This window comes from Peromyscus eremicus, chromosome 2 (genome assembly GCF_949786415.1).
Source record: "Peromyscus eremicus chromosome 2, PerEre_H2_v1, whole genome shotgun sequence".
Taxonomy (NCBI): domain Eukaryota; kingdom Metazoa; phylum Chordata; class Mammalia; order Rodentia; family Cricetidae; genus Peromyscus; species Peromyscus eremicus.
In genome coordinates, this window is record NC_081417.1 from 54603311 (window position 1) to 54623158 (window position 19848).

Below are 19848 nucleotides of genomic sequence, written 5' to 3' on the forward strand. Positions count from 1 at the left end.
CCTAAGCTGTAGTTTTTCTACTAGAGACTCCATGGATGAAGTTTAATTGACCAACCTTAATTCAACAAAAGTGTTAAAATTCTCTTCCATGAAAAGAATCATTTAAATGTCAATCAATACTCTTCTATACAAAAGTCTTTTACAAGTTGATAATTTACAAGCATATAAAAAACTTCAACAGAAAAATGTCCTCAGACAATCTGCCCACAGATTAAAAATATATAAAGCTGAGGCTGGCTCAGCTGTTAAAGGCTAGGCTCACAACCAAAAATATATAAATAAATATATGGTTGTACACACTGTAACACCAGCACTTAGTAGGTGGACTCACGAAGATCCAGAACTGAAAGGCAGCTGAGCATATGTGGCAAGGCTGAAGCCAGCCTGGGCCTCGCACTGAGACCATCTTTCAAGCAAACTGTTCAGACTTTCTTTCTTCCTCTGTTTCCCCCTCTCCCCCATCTGGTTGGTTGTTTTTGAGACAGGGTCTCTCTGTGCAGCCCAGGCTGTTCTGGAACTTACACTGTAGCCCAGGCTAGCCTGAAACTCACAGAGATCCCCCTGCCTCTGCCTCCTAAGTGCTGGGATTAAGAGTGCAGAGACTGGCCAGGTGTGACCAGGGCTTTAAACCCAGCACTCAGGAGGCAGAGGCAGGGGGAATCTCTGAGTTCCAGGCCAGCCTGGTTTACAGAGTTCCAGCAGGTCAGCCAGAGCTACCTAGAGAGAACCTGTCTCAAAACAAACAGACAGGAAATGCCTCACACACACACAAACCGAAAAAAGAAATGAAAAATAAATTAAAAAAAAAAAAAGAATGCAAAGACTAAAAGCATGTTCCCACACCTGGCTGCAATACACGTTCTTAAAGATCTGTGTGGGCCAGAGCATTTGGGGATAGCTGGGAAGACGAATGTTCCTTTTCTCCTAGCAGACTGCCTTTCTGTTTTAGACTTCACTCTGACTCTCTGAAAACTGTCTACTTTCTCCTCGACACACCCACAAGCGCACTGTTGAAATCTCATGGAGCACGGGAGCATGCCCTGGCTGCCTTCTCAGTCCCCACAAATCCTTGATTTCTTTTCTGCCTCTAAACTCAAGCAGTGTCCTGCCAGCAACCCCTCTGAAATCTATACAAAAAGGATAAAACTGAATCAAAATGGAGAATTCAAACCCCCAAGGAAAGTTACAAAGTAGTTTAGACGGAAGCCATGTAAGTTCTAGAAAAGGTGTTATTAACACACAAAAGAGTCTTGGCAAACCAAGGCAAGTTACAAATGAAGACACAAGATCACAGGATCGTTTCCTGTGTATCAGGTGACATTTCTGTGCTGGCTTCCAGACAAAAGCCAGACAGATGTAAGTGCTTGTCGATAACACCCCAGCACGGTTCAGATTTCTGCAAGAGGCATGTATGATCAAGTTGCAAGGGACGAAGGAGGTGTCTGTCTTACAGAGAAAACACTCCTCATCTGTGCAGCAAGCTCCAGCCGTCTGTTATTCTAACGCTGGACACTTAATCAGGTCAAAAGGAAGTGCAGCTCCAGCCAGTGGAAGCAGGAGCTCACACTACTAGATAACATATCACCACCAGTGATGAGACCGTCTAGGAAGAACAAGGGCAGCTTTTACCTTCAGAGACTAACGGCTCTCCCCAGGCAGGGTTCCTAAGACCCTGTTCTCTTATTCAGACCACACTGAAGGCTCAGCTCTGTTACGACAGTTGTGGCTGTCCATTTAACTGGTAAGTTGGACAGGCTGACTTTATTTCCAGTACCCAAATACAAACATTTTTGCTCAAAAAAGGGAACCAAAAGGGGCAGAAATGTAATTTAGTGGTGAAGCCCTTCCTTGTCATGAATAATGTCCTGGGTTCATCCCTAGTACACACATCCCATCCCCTCTTCCTGAAACACACACACACACACCACCACCACCACCCCACATACAATTAGAACCTAATAAAAGACTGTCTTCAAGGACAGCCAGGTACAAATATGAGATCAGGGTTGTTTCGTTTGCTTGCTCATTTGCTGGCCCTGCCTTAAATAAGATTATTATCTGAAATAAATAATGGCTTCTATTTGTTTTTGAAAAAGTTATAAGCCTTTCAATTTGATTAAATACCATGTTACGATACAAATATTTAAAATATTCACTCCTTTTACCTAACAATTTAATTGCCGGTAATCTACTTTAAGGAATTAGCTAAGAGAATATGAAGTATTTATATACATATAGTTTCAATGGTGTTTTTAAAATAACACTACAGACAGAGCCTTCCTAAATGTCCAAGAAGAAACCAGTTCAATCACAGTGAATCCACACACACACACACACACACACACACACACACACACATACATATATATTTTGTTGGTGGTGGTTTTTGGTTTTTCGAGACAGAGTTTGTCTATGTAACAGCTCTGGCTGTCCTAGAACTCGGAGATCCTCCTGCCTCTGCTTCCCAAGTGCTAGGATTAAAGGTGTGTACCACCACTGCCCAGCCCATGTATATTATTTTGCAGTTGCTGAAATTTTACGTTTTTGAAAAATGTCATGGCATAGAAAATGTTCAGAAAAACAGGGGGAAGAAGTTATAAAATTGCCTACACATTAAATATATATTTATTAATAAATGTTTATCTTCATATGGGGGTTGGGAAATAAAATACCTTACAATACTAAAGTCCTATGGTTGCCTCTTACTCCTAACCAGTGGAAAGGAAACCAAAACCAAGAGTTTCCAAAATAAGACTTTGGTGAGTAAAGAAAAATAAGCTTGTAGAAAAGTGAAATAATAAAACTGGGATTGACAATTTTTTTTAATAGAAGTTAAAAAAAATCTCTCAGGAAGCAGAATCACAAAACAGAGGCAGAAAAGTTAACAAGAAAGAGACTAGAGCTGGCATGGTGCACACTGTAATCCCAGCACCAGAGGCAGAGGCAGGCGGATCTCTGTGAGTTCGAGGCCAGCCTGGGCTACAGAGTGAGTTCCAGGACAGCCAGGGCTACACAGAGAAACTCTGTCTCAAAAACAAAAATCTGAGCATCAAATGTTTTAATAAGAGAAAACAGAGGAGAGACAGGAATGTTCCAAACAATGGCAGTGGGAGATTTCCTAGAAGCAGAGGACATATGCTATCTACTGTTGTGGAATATTAGTTTAAGATGTGCTACATTCCTTTATGCTGTGGGATATTTGCTTAATGATGCAAAGAGGTGTTGCATACTTTCCTGTCGTATTTGTTTAATTCTGTGAAGCTGTGTTACTTTGCCTCCCTAAAATACCTGATTGGTCTAATAAAGAGCTGACTGGCCAATAGCTAGGCAGGAGAGGGATAGGTGGGGCTGCCAGGCAGAGAGAATAAATAAGAGGAAAAATCTAGGCTCGAAAAAAAATGAGGAGTGAGAAAAGGAGAAGGAGAGGAGGACACCAGGAGCCAGCCACCCAGCCACACAGCCACACAGCTGGCCACGGAGTAAGAAGGAAAGAAAGATATATAGAATAAAGAAAGGTAAAAAACCCAGAGGCAAAATGTAGTTAAAGAGAAATGGGATGATTTAAGTTAGAAAAGCTGGCTAGGGGCTAGAGAGATGGAAGAGCACTGATTGCTCTTCCAGAGGACCCAGGTTCAATTCCTAGCACCTACATGGCAGCTCACAACTGCCTGTCACTCCAGTTCCAGGGGACCTGACACCTTCACACACTACCATTCCTAGCATCACAGAAGTTCTGGGGATTTGAACTCAGGTCCTCACATTTGCACAACCACCTTTATCCACTGAGGTATCTCCCCAGCCTGTTCGTTTGTTTAGTCTCAAACTGTAACCCAGGCTGGCCTCAAACCCATTATGTAGCCCAGGATGGCTTCAAACTCAATAATCCTCAGGCTCTCAAATGCTGGGATTATAGGCATGAGTCATGGTACCTAAAGTTTAGACTTCTCTAGTGTCCAGAGTCTCCAGCAGGTGTCACTTTGTGGGCATAGGGAAACCTTTAAGGCACAGAGGTGGATGCCCTTGGAAGGCACACTGGGACAAACCACGCTCCCCTTCCTAGCTGTCTAGAAGCAAGCGGGTTTCCTCTATTGTGCTCCCAATATAATGTACTAAGTTGCCACAGCCCAAAAGCAATGAAACCAAACAAGCAACCACGGCTGAAATCATAAGCTTAAACAAACATGTCCTACTTTTAAGTCCTTTCTCCAATTACTCGGTCTTGAAACAATGAAACAGAAAGCTGATTGCACAATATGAAAGACCTATATAGAAAGGATTAAAAAACAGCTTTACCAAATGACTGACATCTTTGAATTATCCAAATTTTAGATGGAGAGAAAAAGACCACTTTTTTGGTTTGGGTTTTGGTTTTGGTTTTTTGAGACAGGGTTTCTCTGCATAGCCTTGGCTGTCTTAGAACTCACTCTGTAGACTAGGCTGGCCTCCAACTCAGAGATCTGCCTACCTCTGCCCCCTAAGTGCTGGGATTAAAGGTGTGTGCCATTACCTCAGGTTCAAAAAAAAAAAAAAAAAAAAAAAAAAAAAGAACACTTTCACTTTCAGCCAGGTATGATGGCCCATGCCTTTTATCCCCACACTTACGAGACAGAGGCAGGCAGATCTTTGTGAGTTCAATGCCAGCCTGATCTACATAGTGAGTTCCAGGATAGCCTATGTCCAAAAAAAAAAAAAGAAAGAAAGAAAAGAAAAAGGAGAGAGAGAGAGAGAGAAGAAAAGAAAGAGAGGAAGAGAAAAGAAACAAGGACACTTTTAGAGGCTTCAGAGATGGAGCAGCAGTTAACAGCACTGGCTGCTCTTCCTGTGGACCCAGGTTTGATTCTCAGAACCTACATGTTGGCTTACAGCCCTGTGTAACTCCCCTTCCCAGGGATCCAATGACCTCTTCTGGCCTCTGCAAGAAGCAGGCACATATATGGTGCACAGACATACATGCAGGCAAAACACCCATACACATAAAACAAATTTTTTTTAAAGATTTATTTATTTATTATACATACAGTGTTCTGTCTACATGCCAGAAGAGGGCACCAGATCTCATTATAGATGGTTGTGAGCCACCATGTGGTTGCTGGGAATTGAACTCAGGACCTCTGGAAGAGCAGCCAGTGCTCTTTACCTCTGAGCCATCTCTCCAGCCCCAAAATTTTAAAAAATCTATTAAGACCACTTGTAGTCAAAAGATTTCTTGTCCTGTCCGGCCCCGCAGTGGGGACAAATCTGTCCCACCTGAGTCCGAAACCGCTTGGTCCCAAGTAAAACACAGAGGCTTACATTATTTACAAACTGTTTGGCCTACGACTCAAGCTTCTGGCTAGCTAGCTCTTTCATTTTAAGTTAACCCATTTCTATTAATCTATGTATCACCACGTGTCCCGTGGCTTTACTTGCATCCCATTACATGTTGCTCCTTGGATGGTGGTTTAGGTCTCCCTTTACTCTTTCTCCTTTCACTATCTCTACTGGATTTTCCTGCCTGGCTCCATCCTGCCCTGCCATAGGCCAATGCAGCTTTATTTATCAACCAATCAGAGCAACACATATTCACAGCACACAGAAAGACATCCCACAGCACTTCTCCTTTTCTGTCTAATCAAAAAGGAAGGTTTTAACTTTAACATAGTAAAATTACATATAACAAAACAGTTATCAAGCAAGAATTACAGTTACAATATCTAGTCTATTTAAATATAGTGGTATTTGCTCTGCCCATGACCTTGGGCTATAGGGCCCGAAGGAGGCAGTGCTTCCTGCCGTTGTACATGACCTCTTAAAAGGAGAGGGAGGAGGGTCACATGCCCCTTCTCCCTGCTGCCTGTGAGGTGGATTCGCTCCCAGTCAGATCAGAAGACAACTTCAGCTGTCTATTCTGTTCTGTATTCGTGAGTGTCTTCCCTCGATTTATATCTTAATAAATCCCTATTACCCATTAAATAGGCTCATCTGGATTAATCATAATAACCACTTTTTTTTTTTTTTTTTTTTTTTGGTTTTTCGAGACAGGGTTTCTCTGTGTAGCTTTGCGCCTTTCCTGGATCTCGCTCTGTAGACCAGGCTGGCCTCAAACTCACAAAGATCCGCCTGGCTCTGCCTCCCAAGTGCTGGGATTAAAGGCGTGCGCCACCACCGCCCGGCATAATAACCACTTTTAAAGCAGCCCTTTCCTTCTCCTTCTCCCTTGCTTTGGAATGGGTTTGAGAACATATATCTTACAACCATGGGATGTTCCACACATTCAGAGACCTTCTGTTAAACTGAATAAGGTCTCCATCAAGACAATATTAAAAACTAAAAAAATTATCTTGGTGGTTCATATTAGACACATCCACATGGCCTTATTTTTAAATGTCTCTATAAATAAATAAATAATAAATAAATAAATTAATAAATAGCTCCAATATTTGAAAAAATCTGTTCCAGGAAGATTTTGTCCAAACATCCTAACAGAACAGATACAGACCCTACATGACAGATGGAACACAAACAAGAGTAACTGTAATTCCACCAAAGAGCAAATACAGAAATTCCCTTCACTCTATCTTTAAAAATAACAGTGAGCACCTCTAATGAGCCTATGGAATAAGGCAGAAATATATACACATATATGTGTATATATATATATTCATTGCTAGTTATATTTTTACAGTAAGAATTGCATTAAAGTTGGTGTGACAACTATTCAATTCATTAGACAAACTTGCAAGGTATAAAGATTCAATAACATCCCTTGGGAGGTAGAGGCAGAAGGATCAGAAGTTCAAGGCCAGCCTTGGCTACATAGAGTTCATGGCCAGCCTGCGTTACATAGGACCCGGTCTCAAAACAACAACAAAAGATTGAATAACATCATTTCTAACACTCAAGTCACAGAGTCTGGACTGAATGCTGTAATAACTACTGCAGCCCCAGGAGTTCAAGCAAGCTATAATACATCACAGTGCCTGCACTCTTGGGATGCCTTATTAACCTAAACTCCCTCTGAATGAACCACAGCATCTTTACTTAGTGAAGCACACTGAGCTGCCGAGTGACTGACACCTGGTGAAATAAACTTAAAGCCTGTATTGAAGGCTCAGTGGCAGAGAGCCTGTTGAGCTTTTTGCAAGGCCCTGGGTTTGACGACCAGTGCCAAAACAAAAACTTTTTTATGATTTATTTATTCTTATTTTATGTGCATTGGTGTTTTGTCTGCATGTATGTCTGTAGGAAGGTGTCCAGATCCCCTGGAACTGGAGTTACAGACAGTTGTGAGCTGCCGTGGGGGTACTGGGAATTGAACCCAGGTCCTCTGGAAGAGCAGCCAGTGCTCTTAACTGCTGAGCCATCTCGCCAGCCCCCAAAACAAGTGTTTGAATCCTAAATTATGAACAGCAGCTTTGCTACAGACAAAGGTGACTTAGCATAAAGCTTGTATCACACTCTAAACCAGCACTACTTAGACACAGCCTAGGAAACCTAGGAAGGGCAAAGAGAGAGAAGAGTGTCAAGGACAGGGGAGGGAAGGGAGAGGAGAGGAGAGGAAAGAAGGGAACGGGAAAATGGTGTCCCCTCAAAATCCACATGCACATTCTTTGTTGACACTCTGACTCCCTGCACTTCAGCAGAGTGTGACTGTCCATTTGGAGACAAGCTGTAAAAGTGCTAATTAAGTTAAAAAGAGACTTTAGGGTGGTTCTTCTTCCAGTCTGAGTGGCGATATTAGGGTACACAGACACACTCTGTGCAGGGAAGACCATGCCAGTATAGACGAGGGGACAGCCATCTTCCAGGAAAGGAGCGGCCTCAGAGGAAACCAGTCCTACTGACACGTGGATCTCAGACTCGAACCTGCACTGTGAGAAAATAAGTTCCTGCTAGTTCAGCCACCTGCTCTGTGGCTAGCAAACTAACATGGAGAGGGTCCTGGTAGGTTTCTATTCTGTGATTAAACACCTGACCCATAGCAACTTGGGAGAAAAAGCCTCATCTCAGTTTACAAGTTCATCATGAAGGGAAGGCAGGGCAGGAACCCAGGAGCAGAAACTGAAGTGGAGACCATGGAGAGTGCTGCTTACTGGCTTGCTCCCCTATGGATGGCTTCCTCAGCCTGCTTTCTTGTTTTTTGTTTTTGTTTTGTTTTGTTTTGGTTTTTGGTTTTTTTTGTTTGTTTGTTTGTTTTGTTTTTCAAGACAGGGTTTCTCTGTGTAGCTTTGCACCTTTCCTGGAACTCACTTGGTAGCCCAGGCTGGCCTCGAACTCACAGAGATCCGCCTGGCTCTGTCTCCCGAGTGCTGGGATTAAAGGCGTGCGCCAGCACCGCCTGGCCTCAGCCTGCTTTCTTATAGAAGCCAGGAGCACCAGCCCAGGGATGGCACCACCCACGAGGAGCTGGGCCCTCCCATGTTGGTCATTAGTCAAGAAAATGCCACACAGACTGACCTATGGGCCAATCTAATGGGAGCGTTTTCTCAACTGAAGTTCCCTATTCCCAGATGACCCTGGCGTGTGTCAAGTTGACTAAATAAATGAATTTCACCTGGACAGAGAGTAAGCCCACGGATTAAAAATATAAAACACGGCCGGGCGGTGGTGGCGCACGCCTTTAATCCCAGCACTCGGGAGGCAGAGCCAGGCGGATCTCTGTGAGTTCGAGGCCAGCCTGGACTACCAAGTGAGTTCCAGGAAAGGCGCAAAGCTACACAGAGAAACCCTGTCTCGAAAAATATATATAAAACACATAGAAAATATAACAAAAACATTTTACAAGACAATACTAAGCTGTAGGATCTAAAGATGCACACTTGGGAGGATTAGAAACCAAATATGAGTTAGTGATTACTAGAGAGGCTAGAAACAAGCAGGCAGGGCCGAGGGTGTAGCTGCATGGTAGAGCACTGGCTTAGCACTTGGGAGGCCCTGACTTGAGTCCTCAGCAATGGGATAATGACTCACTCGCCACATTGTGTTAGTCCTGGGAAAGCTCTTCAGGCCACAGGTCACTCCTTCATCAATGCACTCCTGCTGTAACCAGTGACAAATTACAAGCTTTTCAAAGCTCACTATAGCTAGCTACTCCTTTTTTTTTTTTTTTTTTGGGTAAACAATGATAGTTGCTTAGAACATTTTGACTTTTGTTTTGTTTTGGTTTTTGAGACAGGGTTTCTGTTAGCTCCGACTGTCCTGGAAGTCTCTCTGCAGACCAGGCTGGCCTTGAACTCATAGATTCACCTACCTCTGCCTCCTGAGTACTGGGATTAAAGGTGTATGCCATCACTGCACAGTTTAGCTGTTCACTTTTTTTTTAACTTCTTATTGATTCTTTGTGAATTTCACATGACGCATCTCAATCCCACTCATCTCCTCGTCCCTCCATATCTGCCCTCCACCCTTGCAACCTCCCTCCCCCACTGCAAAAATAAAAAGAGAGGAAAAAAAACAACTCCTTGTGGAAGCTACAGTGTGTCATGGTGTGTCACACAGTATACCCTTTTTGCCCAAACAGCTTTACTTGCAAATGTTCATTGTAACGAGTTATTGGTCTGGTTCGAGGCGTCTGGCTACAGTATCAACACTGGATCCACACCAGGACTCCTCTCCCATATCCTGTGGTTGTCCTGTGTCATGGAGATCCCGTAGCTTTGGTTCGGCAAGACAGGTCCCTTCATGAGCTCCAGCAGTTCATGGAGGGGTGGATGTTGGGGTGGGCCAACTCAAAGCCCTGGATCTAGGCCTGGGTGGTAGCTGAGTTGGTCAGCCTGTCCCCTCTCCTGTACCTGCACTAGCAGGGCCAGTTCTCCCTCACCGAGGCCACCAGGGACAGCTCCACTGTGAGGCAGCCGGTGAGGGGCGGGGCCTAGCTGTTCTCTCTTAATCTGTTCTCCTGTCCAAAAGATGGCAGCCACATATTTGTGTTACTGTAAGTGTAGTAAAGGGAAAAAAAAAGAATCAACTTTGAATGTAAAAACTGAATAGGAGGTATATAGTTATGCAAGGAAAAGCTGAGGCTGGTGACCCAGCTCAGTGGCTAGAGGCACCTGCTGCCAAGCCCAACAACCTAAGTTTGATCCCCAGGACCCACATGGTAAGAGAGAACTGACCCTGTAAGTTGTCCTCTGACATCTACCTGCTTTCTATGGCATTCCATATCCCATCACACACACAGCAAAGAAATGTAAAAAAAAAAAAAAAAAAAAAAAAAAAATTGAAGAAAAAAGAAAGAAGTACCTGACTATGGGAATGTTGACACTGTACATGCTCAAAGGTCCTAGATGTTCATCCAGAGCAGATAAACAAAGAGAATTTATCAACATGCATGAGAAAAGCAACTGAGAGTGTTTTAGATTTTATTTAACTGAGTGTGTGAGTGTGTGTGTGTGTGTGTGTGTGTGTGTGTGTGTGTGTGTGTCAAGAGCGGGTTAGGTGTTGGAGGCTGGGGAAGATTAAGCCTCATCAGCGAGCTCTGGGTTTGATTGAGAGGCCTTATCTTAACGAATAAGTTGGAAGAGTGACCCAGGATGATTCACCATCAGGCCTCCACATGCACATGCATACACACACAGGCACACACACAGGCACACACACACACACACACACACACACACACACACAGGCATACACAGTGGAAAGAAAAGAAGAAGAAACTACAGCAAGCTGGGCATCGCAATCGCAGCCCTCAAGAAGCAGAGGCAAAGGAACAAGTCTGAGGACAGCTTGGTTTCCACAGTGAAACTCTGTCCCAAACCAAGAGACAGGAGGCAGGGAAGGGGAGGGAGGAAAGGGAGGGCGTAGGGAGAGGTAAGAGGGAGAAGAAAGAGAGAAGGAAGGGAAGACAGAGTGAAGGAAGGAAGAGAGGGATGGGGGAGGCATGAGAGAGGGATGGGGGAGGCATGAGAGAGGTGAGGCAGGCATGTGGGAGGGAGGGAGGGAGGGAGGACAACAAAATCTTCCCATTGGAGGAGTTGTGGGAACCACCTCAGAACACTGAACACACAAAGGATAAAAACGTTGGAGGTCTGATGCAAACTTCAAACGGAATTTAAAAATCCATCAGGGTATATCAAAGAGGCTTGAGTGTGTGTCCCAAGTTCTCTACTGAGCAAAAAAGCCCAGTTCTGTTCAAACCACTCTTCTTACTGAGCAAAACAATTTCGTCCTTAATGTTGCTGATGTTTTAAATGACAGTGTACAGTCTCACTGCTTCTTCATTTCCACACAATAAAGGGATCTTTAAAGTTTTGTCAGAAAAGTGTAAAGTCCTTGAAAAGCAAGAGCAGCTCCCCCGCTGACTGCTAATGCAGTGCCCTGGAACTCAATGTACTTTTTAATGGGGGTGGGGTGTGGTGAGGCAGCTAGCCGTTCCCAGGGGAGGCAGAGGGTGAGCGAGCCGAGCCGTTGGCAGACTAGAGAGCCGTGGCTTGTTAAACCAGAACAATGTCGCTGTGACTCAGGTCCGTGGGAGCAAGGGGGCAGTCAATGAGATCAATCTAACACATCGAGGCCAGAGATCAGAAAAAGAAAAGTGCAGCCGGAGCAGCAGGAGCGGCCGTTGGCAGAGGGCACAAAGGCTGCCCTCAGACGTGAAATCAGACCCATGCCTTGCTGGTGGCCAACTCTGCTCTCCTCTCCCTAAGTCAGCCAGGCTTCCATGAAACAGATTCCCGTAAAGGGCATCATTATTGTCCATTTTCAAGAGAGGCAATTCAGCCAGGTTTGAATGTGGGACCTGGGTTCTCAGATACATTACTAAATGCTAACCACAGGGGGAGAAAAATGTGGCCGAAAACAGGTGCCTCAAAACAAACGTCTGCTTGCTTTTAGGTAGAGGGACCGGGCTTCCCAGAGAGCAGTGAGGGGCTGCCTCGCTGTTCAAGCGGAACAGCCACTCAGCCCTAATTGATAGTCTGGCCTTTGTACAGTGATGATCTCAGAGCAGCTAATATTCAGTTCTTGGACTTTCCTCCTGGATCAGAACTACAGGACAACATTGTCCACTCACAGTGTCTGGTGCTGTTTTTTCAATACAAAACCCATCAGGTATAATGTGGCTTTTGTTTGCTTAGGTTTGAGGGACACTCTGAACACATCAACACTAATCAGAAATACGCCCTTATGAAACTGGGATGCTGACTTCTACTCAATTTACATGGCTAGGAAATTCAGAGCACACACTAAGCGTGTCTTGAGATTTATTCTTTTACTCTTAGAGTAAATGCCCCGTATTACTCGGATTCCAAAGGGTGGGGGATGGCATGGAGCACAGGGGTCTGCAGCAAAAATGGGCATGATTTTATATTTTATTGTCAAACACACAAAAACACGGTCACTTTTAAACCAGCCAGCAAATTGTTAGTATAATGCTCTTCACCAAAGGAAGAATAAAATCTGTCAATTTAGGATTTAAAAAGACAGAGTCACACAGAACATCTAGACAACTGGTTCTAGCCTATCACAATACCGAATCTTCTTTTTAAAGACAGGAGTGTGCTCTTTTCCAAATGGCTTCCGCAGGATGCAGTCATGGGAAGCAAACAGATTCTAGCTTCTAGAGAGCAGCTACAGCTGTAAAGGAGAGAGGAGGGTGTACAATGACTTGGGTCCTCCCACATCCACCATCAATCAAGAAAATGTCCTTTTAATCCTAGCACTTGGGAGGCAGAGGCAGGTGGATCTCTGTGAGTTCGAGGCCAGCCTGGGCAACAGAATGAGTTCCAGGATAGGCTCCAAAGCCTGTCTCCAAAAACCAAAAAAAGAAAAAAAGAAAGAAAAAAGAAAGAAAAGGAAATGTCCTACAGGCCAACCCTTGGAAGCAGTTTTTTCAGTTAAGATTCCTTCCCAGATATCCCTAACTTGTATCAAGTTGGCATAAAAACTATCCAGCACAGGGTATTTCTTAGGTCCCACTTTTCCCCCCATATTGTATAAAAACCCAGCAGATAAAAGGAAGGTTCCTATTATCTATTACCCGTTTTACAGCTCTTCCACTTTTTGATTGGCACCCAGAAGGTCCTATGAGCAAGCCATATATGTGGTATCATATAACCCATGGGTTAAAAGCATCACGAATGGTTCAACAAGCATCCCTTTGCCTGTAAAGCACCCGTTTAAGTTCTTTCTCACACCCCACCTCCTGCTATTAACCTTCACCTTGATTCTTACTTTCACGTTTAATTTCTTGAGACAGGAAATCTCATGTATCACAGCTTTCTCTCCAAGGCCTGTGTGGCTGAGGACGATCATGAACTTCAGATCCTTGTACCCCCTCCTCCCAGTGCTGAGTGTGAGCCTCCTGGCCTGATTTTCAAAAGAACCAGCTAGCCCAGGGCACAGTGCTAATTTTTACTTGCATTTGCTCACTTTTAGCATCAGGAGGCATCCTGAGCTCCGACATAAGCCACACACATTCTCTGAAGCCTCAGTACCGATTTTCCCATTGATTCCGTCTACGACGGGTGAGCTCAGAAAGTGAGCGATTTAACTAATGGGGGAAACCCACTGTTGTGTTCAGAAGGCTGCAAATTAATGCCACTGGATACTGCCCTCTTTGTTCCAAGGTCTCCCGTCAAGTAAGCAAGACGGTAATGCTGCTGGAAGCCAGAAGCCAATCTGGACCTGCTGTAACAACTATGTTTAGGGCAATAAATAATTTAAAAAGTAAAAAAGCAGGGAGCTAGATTTGTCCAACAGGTATCATTGCTGACCCTCTGATCTAGTGTGCCCCTCCCATCCCCACCCAGGGGCTTACAAACTCCCAACAACACCCAACCCCAGATCCAGTGTATCATTCATCACAGTGAAAATTAACACAAGCTGCCACCTCAACACACACCATTTTGGCACTGGAACCGTTTTAAATGGGAGGCATCTAAGAAGCCAAGCAAGCAAAGCTCTCTGCCCTCTGAAAGGGTAAAGCCAGAACATAAATTTACAATGTGTCTCTCCTGCCCTCTTTACTGGGAAAGGCATTTAACTTTAGCTTATTATAAGTTTCAGGATGACATCAGCGGAATCTACATTGAAAAGCTGTGCTAAGCCCTCCGACAATTTACAAGCCCTAAAAAGCAAGGTCCTTTTCCTTTGTGTGGCCTCCTCTCCGGAAATGAACTGCTCTCTGTGGCAGGCATTTTCACCATTCCCTACTATCCCGAGTTTCCTCCCACAGATCTATAAAACAGGCATGTGGGCCAGGCGTGGTGGTGCACGTCCTTAATCCCAGCACTCTGGAGGCAGAGGCCGGTGGATCTCTGAGTTCAAGGACAGCCTGGCCTACAGAGAGAGTTACAGGGCAGCCAAGGCTACACAGAGAAACCCTATCTCAAAAAAAAGGAAGGAAGGAAGGAAGGGAGGGAGGGAGGGAGGGAGGGAGGGAGGAAGGAAGGAAAGAAGGAAGGAAGGAAGGAGGAAGGGAGAAAGACCCCATCTTTAATTGTTCTTTGGTAGAACAGCACAACCCAGCTGGTCGTGGATAAACGAAGCAGTGTCATGGTCGGTGCGCATCTCTGAGGCTTCTCTTTCGTTAGCTGGTTACCAGGATCTTCCCCACATGACCTTATTTCCTTATTTTAACCCCTTAGTATGTCCCACATTTAACTGTCAGACACTAGCTAGCGCTAAATGGGGTTTCCTGGCACAAATTTACTTCAAGCAACTAAGAAGAACCAAATTATGTAACTTCAGTTTCCCATAAACGCAAATAAGTAAAAATGACACATACATTTTGTGATTATGTAACACATTCCATGCTAAAGACTTTGTTTTGAGGTGAAACAAGTCTCGCATCCCCCTACTGCTGGCAGTCTTAAGTCGTTTCAACTATTATGAGAACAGTTGAGAAGCCACCAAGACATGCATATTCTTGTCCTGGGCTAATCTCCATCTTCAGTCCTTTCTTAAACGCATAGTTCTCTATGGTCACATGACCGAATAAAGCCAATGTTCTTCAGTCACTAATTAATACTTGAACATAGATAGTTCAATCCCATCTTATTACGTCCTATATGAAGATGTCATCCATACCTACACTACGAAAACTCTGTGTGTGTGTGTGTGTGTGTGTGTGTGTGTGTGTGTGTGTGTGCGCACGTGTCTTTGGAATATGGGACATATATGAATGCAGTTATAATTAATTGGCCAGTAATAAGACTGGTCTATTTGGTTTTTTTTTATCCTTTTATCCAAAGATAAAAGAGTCTTATTTCGTTGTCTTGAACTCAATCCTCCTGCTTTAGCCTCCAAAGTGAAGTCTCGCCTATATTTATAAAAGATAGCTATCTACCCATTGCAATAGCTGCCTGGGCTGGTACTCCTTGAATTCAGGTAGAGCCATGGAGCTGGCTCTGGCCAACTTAATATGAGCTGAGTGATGCTCCCCAGGTTGGTGGAGTCAGTGTGGTAAGCCTCTTTGCTTCCTTCTGTCTTGAGTGACTGGAGACCCCAGCACAAGATGGCGCCATCACAAAGAAGGAACCACCTTGACCGGTGATGTCAGGGAGGAGAATTGCCCAGGAGAGCTGCCCAGCCTGAAATAAACTACCAATTTCACTGGATAAATATGCTGTGGGATGGTCTGTATGTCAAATTGCTCTGATTGGTCAATAAATAAAACACTGATTGGCCAGTGGCTAGGCAGGATTTATAGGTGGGACTAACAGAGAGGAAAATTGAGAGAATTCTGGGAAGTGGAAGGCTGAGGAGGAGACACTGCCAGCCGCTGCCATGACAAGCAGCATGTGAAGACGCCGGTAAGCCACGAGCCACGTGGCAAGGTATAGATTTATAGAAATGGATTAATTTAAGATATAAGAACTAGATAGCTAGAAGCCTGAGCCATTAGGCCAAACAGTTTAAATAATATAAGCGTCTGTGTGTTTATTTTATAAGTGGGCTGTCGGACTGCCGGGGTTTGGCAGGACCCGGAGAGAAAACTCTCCAGCTACATAAATACTCTCCTTGGACTAAGCCACTAAGTCCTAGAACTATTTGTTTACCATGCACAGCATGCCTCAGCAGAATATATGTCTGGGTGGAAGAGTTTAAGTACAATTTATTAAAAGGTTTTTAAAGTGAAAGCAAATAGAGAGGAATCTTATAGGTAAGAAAAGCCTGCAAGTTACAATTTTACCATTTTAGATAAGGAAAAAGTCTCAGTGACAGGAACAGTTGTGTGTTAGGTAAATTCCAACTGGTGTTTCACATTGTAACAATATGAAATGCTCCCTTAACCACTGGATACTAATCAAGGCAGAATACGCGGTACAAATACATTGGAAACAAAGAATAAACCAAGAGATGGCCTTATAGTTAAAGTTTACCTGCTTGGGAGAGAATCTACTTAATTTCAGAGGCTGGCACCACAGCTCAGTGGGGGAGCACTTGCCCTGTACACATGGAGGCCCTGGGTTCAGTCCCCAGCATAGGGGGTAGAGGATAGCGGACTTCCATCTTTATACTGGAGCCACCAGCAACTAACACAGCACTTGCCTTTCAAAAAGAACATAACTATGTCTTACATCCCTTCCCTCTGTGCAGGCCTGAGGAGGTGGTGGGACAGACAGGTGATGGCATCATCCCAGGTTCTCTAGCCATCCAACTCAGTGCCCTGGTACAGTCTGGTACTGAGGCATCATGAACAAAAATGTTTACTCTTAAACTGTATTTTGCTGTGGGATGGTCTGTATGTCAAGTGTGTTGCTGATTGGTCAACAGATAAATCACTGATTGGCCAGTGGCTAGGCAGGAAGTATAGGCGGGACAAGGAGGAGAATAAAGCTGGGAAGTGGAAGGCTGAGTCAGGGACACTGCCAACTGCCACGATGACAAACAGCATGTGAAGATGCCAGTAAGCCACGAGCCACGTGGCAGGGTATAGATTTATAGAAATGGATTAATTTAAGCTGTAAGAACAGTTAGAAAGAAGCCTGCCACAGCTATACAGTTTGTAACCAATATAAGTCTCTGTGTTTACTTGGTCGGGTCTGAGCGGCTGTGGGACTGGCAGGTGAGAGAGATTTGTCCTGACTGTGGGCCAGGCAGGAAAACTCTAGCTACAGTATTTTAAAATACTATTAGGGAGAGGGTGATATAATTATATTATAATCTCAAAAAATAATAAAGTACTATTAAGTTCACATGGTATGTCACTTCCTGTCACATTCTCCCCCATCTGCTGTTAGCCAAAATTGATTTCCTGTCCCTATAAATTTGACTACTCTAGGTGTGATGTAAAATCATAGCGTCTGCACCCATCCCTCACTATAATGTCTTCTGGGCTGGAGTACCATTTTGCTGTCTTGGCTGGGTGTTCTGCAGCTATAAGTCACAGGAGTGACCCGGTACATTTAACAATTTGAGTGTCAGCATAGCGTCCAGAACACGTTCCCCAGTGCTGAACCCAGCTTCAGCACCGAACCCCTACCCACAACAGCAAGTCTGTGAAAGGGTGGATTTCCAGAGCTGGCTGTGGGAAAGTGATACGGAAAAACTAACGTGGAACAGGAAATGAGGTGGTGGTGTCTTGACAAGACACAGGAAGGGCACAGGCGTCCTGCTAGTGACTGGCTACTTAAAAACAACACAAGCCAGACATGCTGCTGTCCATTTGTCTTCCAGACACTCAGGAAACTAAGGAGGGAGGACGGTCATGAACTTGAGGCCAGCACAGCTACATAGCAACACCTGCCTCTAAATAAATAAATACAGGGCTAGAGAGATGGCTTGGCAGCTAAGACATTTGCTGCTCTTCCAAAGGACTTAGGTTCAATTCCCAACACCCACCCTGCTCACAACCGTGTAGCTCCAGTCCCCTCTTCTGATCTCCAGGGGCACTGCACACATGTGGTACACAGACTTACACACAGGCAAAACACCCGCATACATACAACAAAAATCTCAAAAATATTCTTTAATCAAATAAGTAAATACAATTTTACATGCCTCATTTTTTTCAAGTGGCATCTAAATACCTAGCTGTTTTCACCTCACGCACTCCTAACTATTTCAGCCTAAGAATACCAGGAAAAACTTCCTTACACACTAAGGACTCCAAGACTCCTCCAGGAGTCTTTCCTTCAACTGAGACTTCAGAGCTTTGACAGCCACTGAAAGCACTCTGAGGCAGAGGCAGGAGGATCTCTGTCGGTTCAAGATCAGCCTGTTCTACACATTGAGTTCCAGGACAGCCAGGGCTACATACAGAGACCCCCCGCCTCAAAGGGAAAAAAAACAAAAAAACACTGAAGAGATTTATGTGTGATCCTGAAGAAATAACAAAAACACAGCACAGACACACTAAGAAGGAAAAAGAGTCTGGGCTAAAGCCATTTTTAAAGGTCATTCTCAGTCAGCTTAACCTTTTAAAGCCCGAACAATGCTCCCTGGATAGTTGTATTTTTACAAAATTTACCCTGAGCTACAAAGACACAAATTACTGTTTTCCAAACTCTTAGGGACTCAAGCAAGCTTTTTAAATTAGAGCCTCCAAGGATGCTGGAAGAGACAGGGTCTCTGCACAGACTGAACACACCCTGAGTCCACCGCAGGGAAGCCACGGTTGGGAGACAGCAAGCCTTCCATCTTACTCTTGATATCCTGCTTTTAACTTGAGAATGCACTAAATTATTTCGGAAATGCTTGTTTGGACATTTCCCTTCCCTGGAGTTTTTCATTTAGGAGCAAAAGGGGGGAATTAAAACAAAATCCAGAACAGTGATTTGATGGGGGTAGGTACCGCTCTGGCTCCTCAGCGGGGTGATGGGGTACTTGGGCCTGCAAATTATTCTCGTATCACATGTCTCTGAGCATAGGATTTCAGAGACGACACCAGAATCTTCTCTGTGTGGAACAGAAGACTCTGGAAACCCAAGTGTGCCTTGTTGCCCAGCTGAGTCATAGCACAAGCAATTGTCTTTTATATGGAAGACAAGCTTCAGAAACACAGAGGGGCTGACGGGAGGCTAAGGCTAATATTCGGTGCGACCACAGACAAACAAAGGGTAACAAATAGGGTTGTTGTGTGGTTTTGTTTTTAAGACAGAATTTGCTGTGTATCCCAGGCTGGCCTCAAACTTTCTAGGTAGCTCAAGCTGACCTCAGACTAATGATCCTTCCTGCCTTGGCCTCCAGAGGCTGGGATTACAGGTATGTACCACCAAACTTAGCATTTTTTTAACTTATCTATTTTTATTGATGTGTATTGGTGTTTTGTTCCTATGTATGTCTATGTGAGGGTGTTGGATCCCCTGGAACTGGAGCTGCAGATAGTTGTGAAGTTGTGAGCTGCTATGTGGGTGCTATGTGGGAATTGAACCCAAGTCATCTGAAAGGGCAGCCAATGCTCTTAACTGCCGAGCCATCTCTCCAGCCTCCTAAGCCTAGCATTTTATTGTGATGGTTTTAGTTCTTTTTTGTTGTTGTTTTTTGTTTGTTTGGTTGGTTGGTTTTGGTTTTTGTTTTGTTTTGTTTTTTGAGACAGGGTTTCTCTGTGTAACTTTGGAGCCTTTCCTGGAACTCACAGAGATCCACCTGCCTCTGCCTCCTGAGTGCTGGGATTAATGTGTCTGCCACCATCGTCTGGTAGTTTTAGTTCTTTTTAAAAATCATCTTTGGTTATACTTCTCAACACTATACAACTAACTGTTTTCTGGTCTCTAATTTTCCCTCATTTTTTTCTCTCCCTCCCCCTGCCCCAAACTAAAGGGCAGAAAACCCTTCCGAGTGTAATATGAATTCCTAGTTTATTTTTAGACATCTATTTATTTATGTTGTGTGTAGATGAACTACAGTCAATGAGGAGGTCACGGGATACAAGTGAGAGTCAGCTACACCTTATCCAATCTTCTGGGAATCCAACTCAAATTG

General features: G+C 44.2%; 1 protein-coding gene across 1 annotated transcript in view; it reads right to left on the reverse strand.

Annotated features, from left to right (window-relative positions):
* The window catches only part of Ankrd6 (ankyrin repeat domain 6), a 181031-nt gene that overhangs the window by 160138 nt on the left and 1045 nt on the right, over nucleotides 1-19848 (reverse strand). The gene's annotated exons all lie outside the window — the stretch shown is intronic.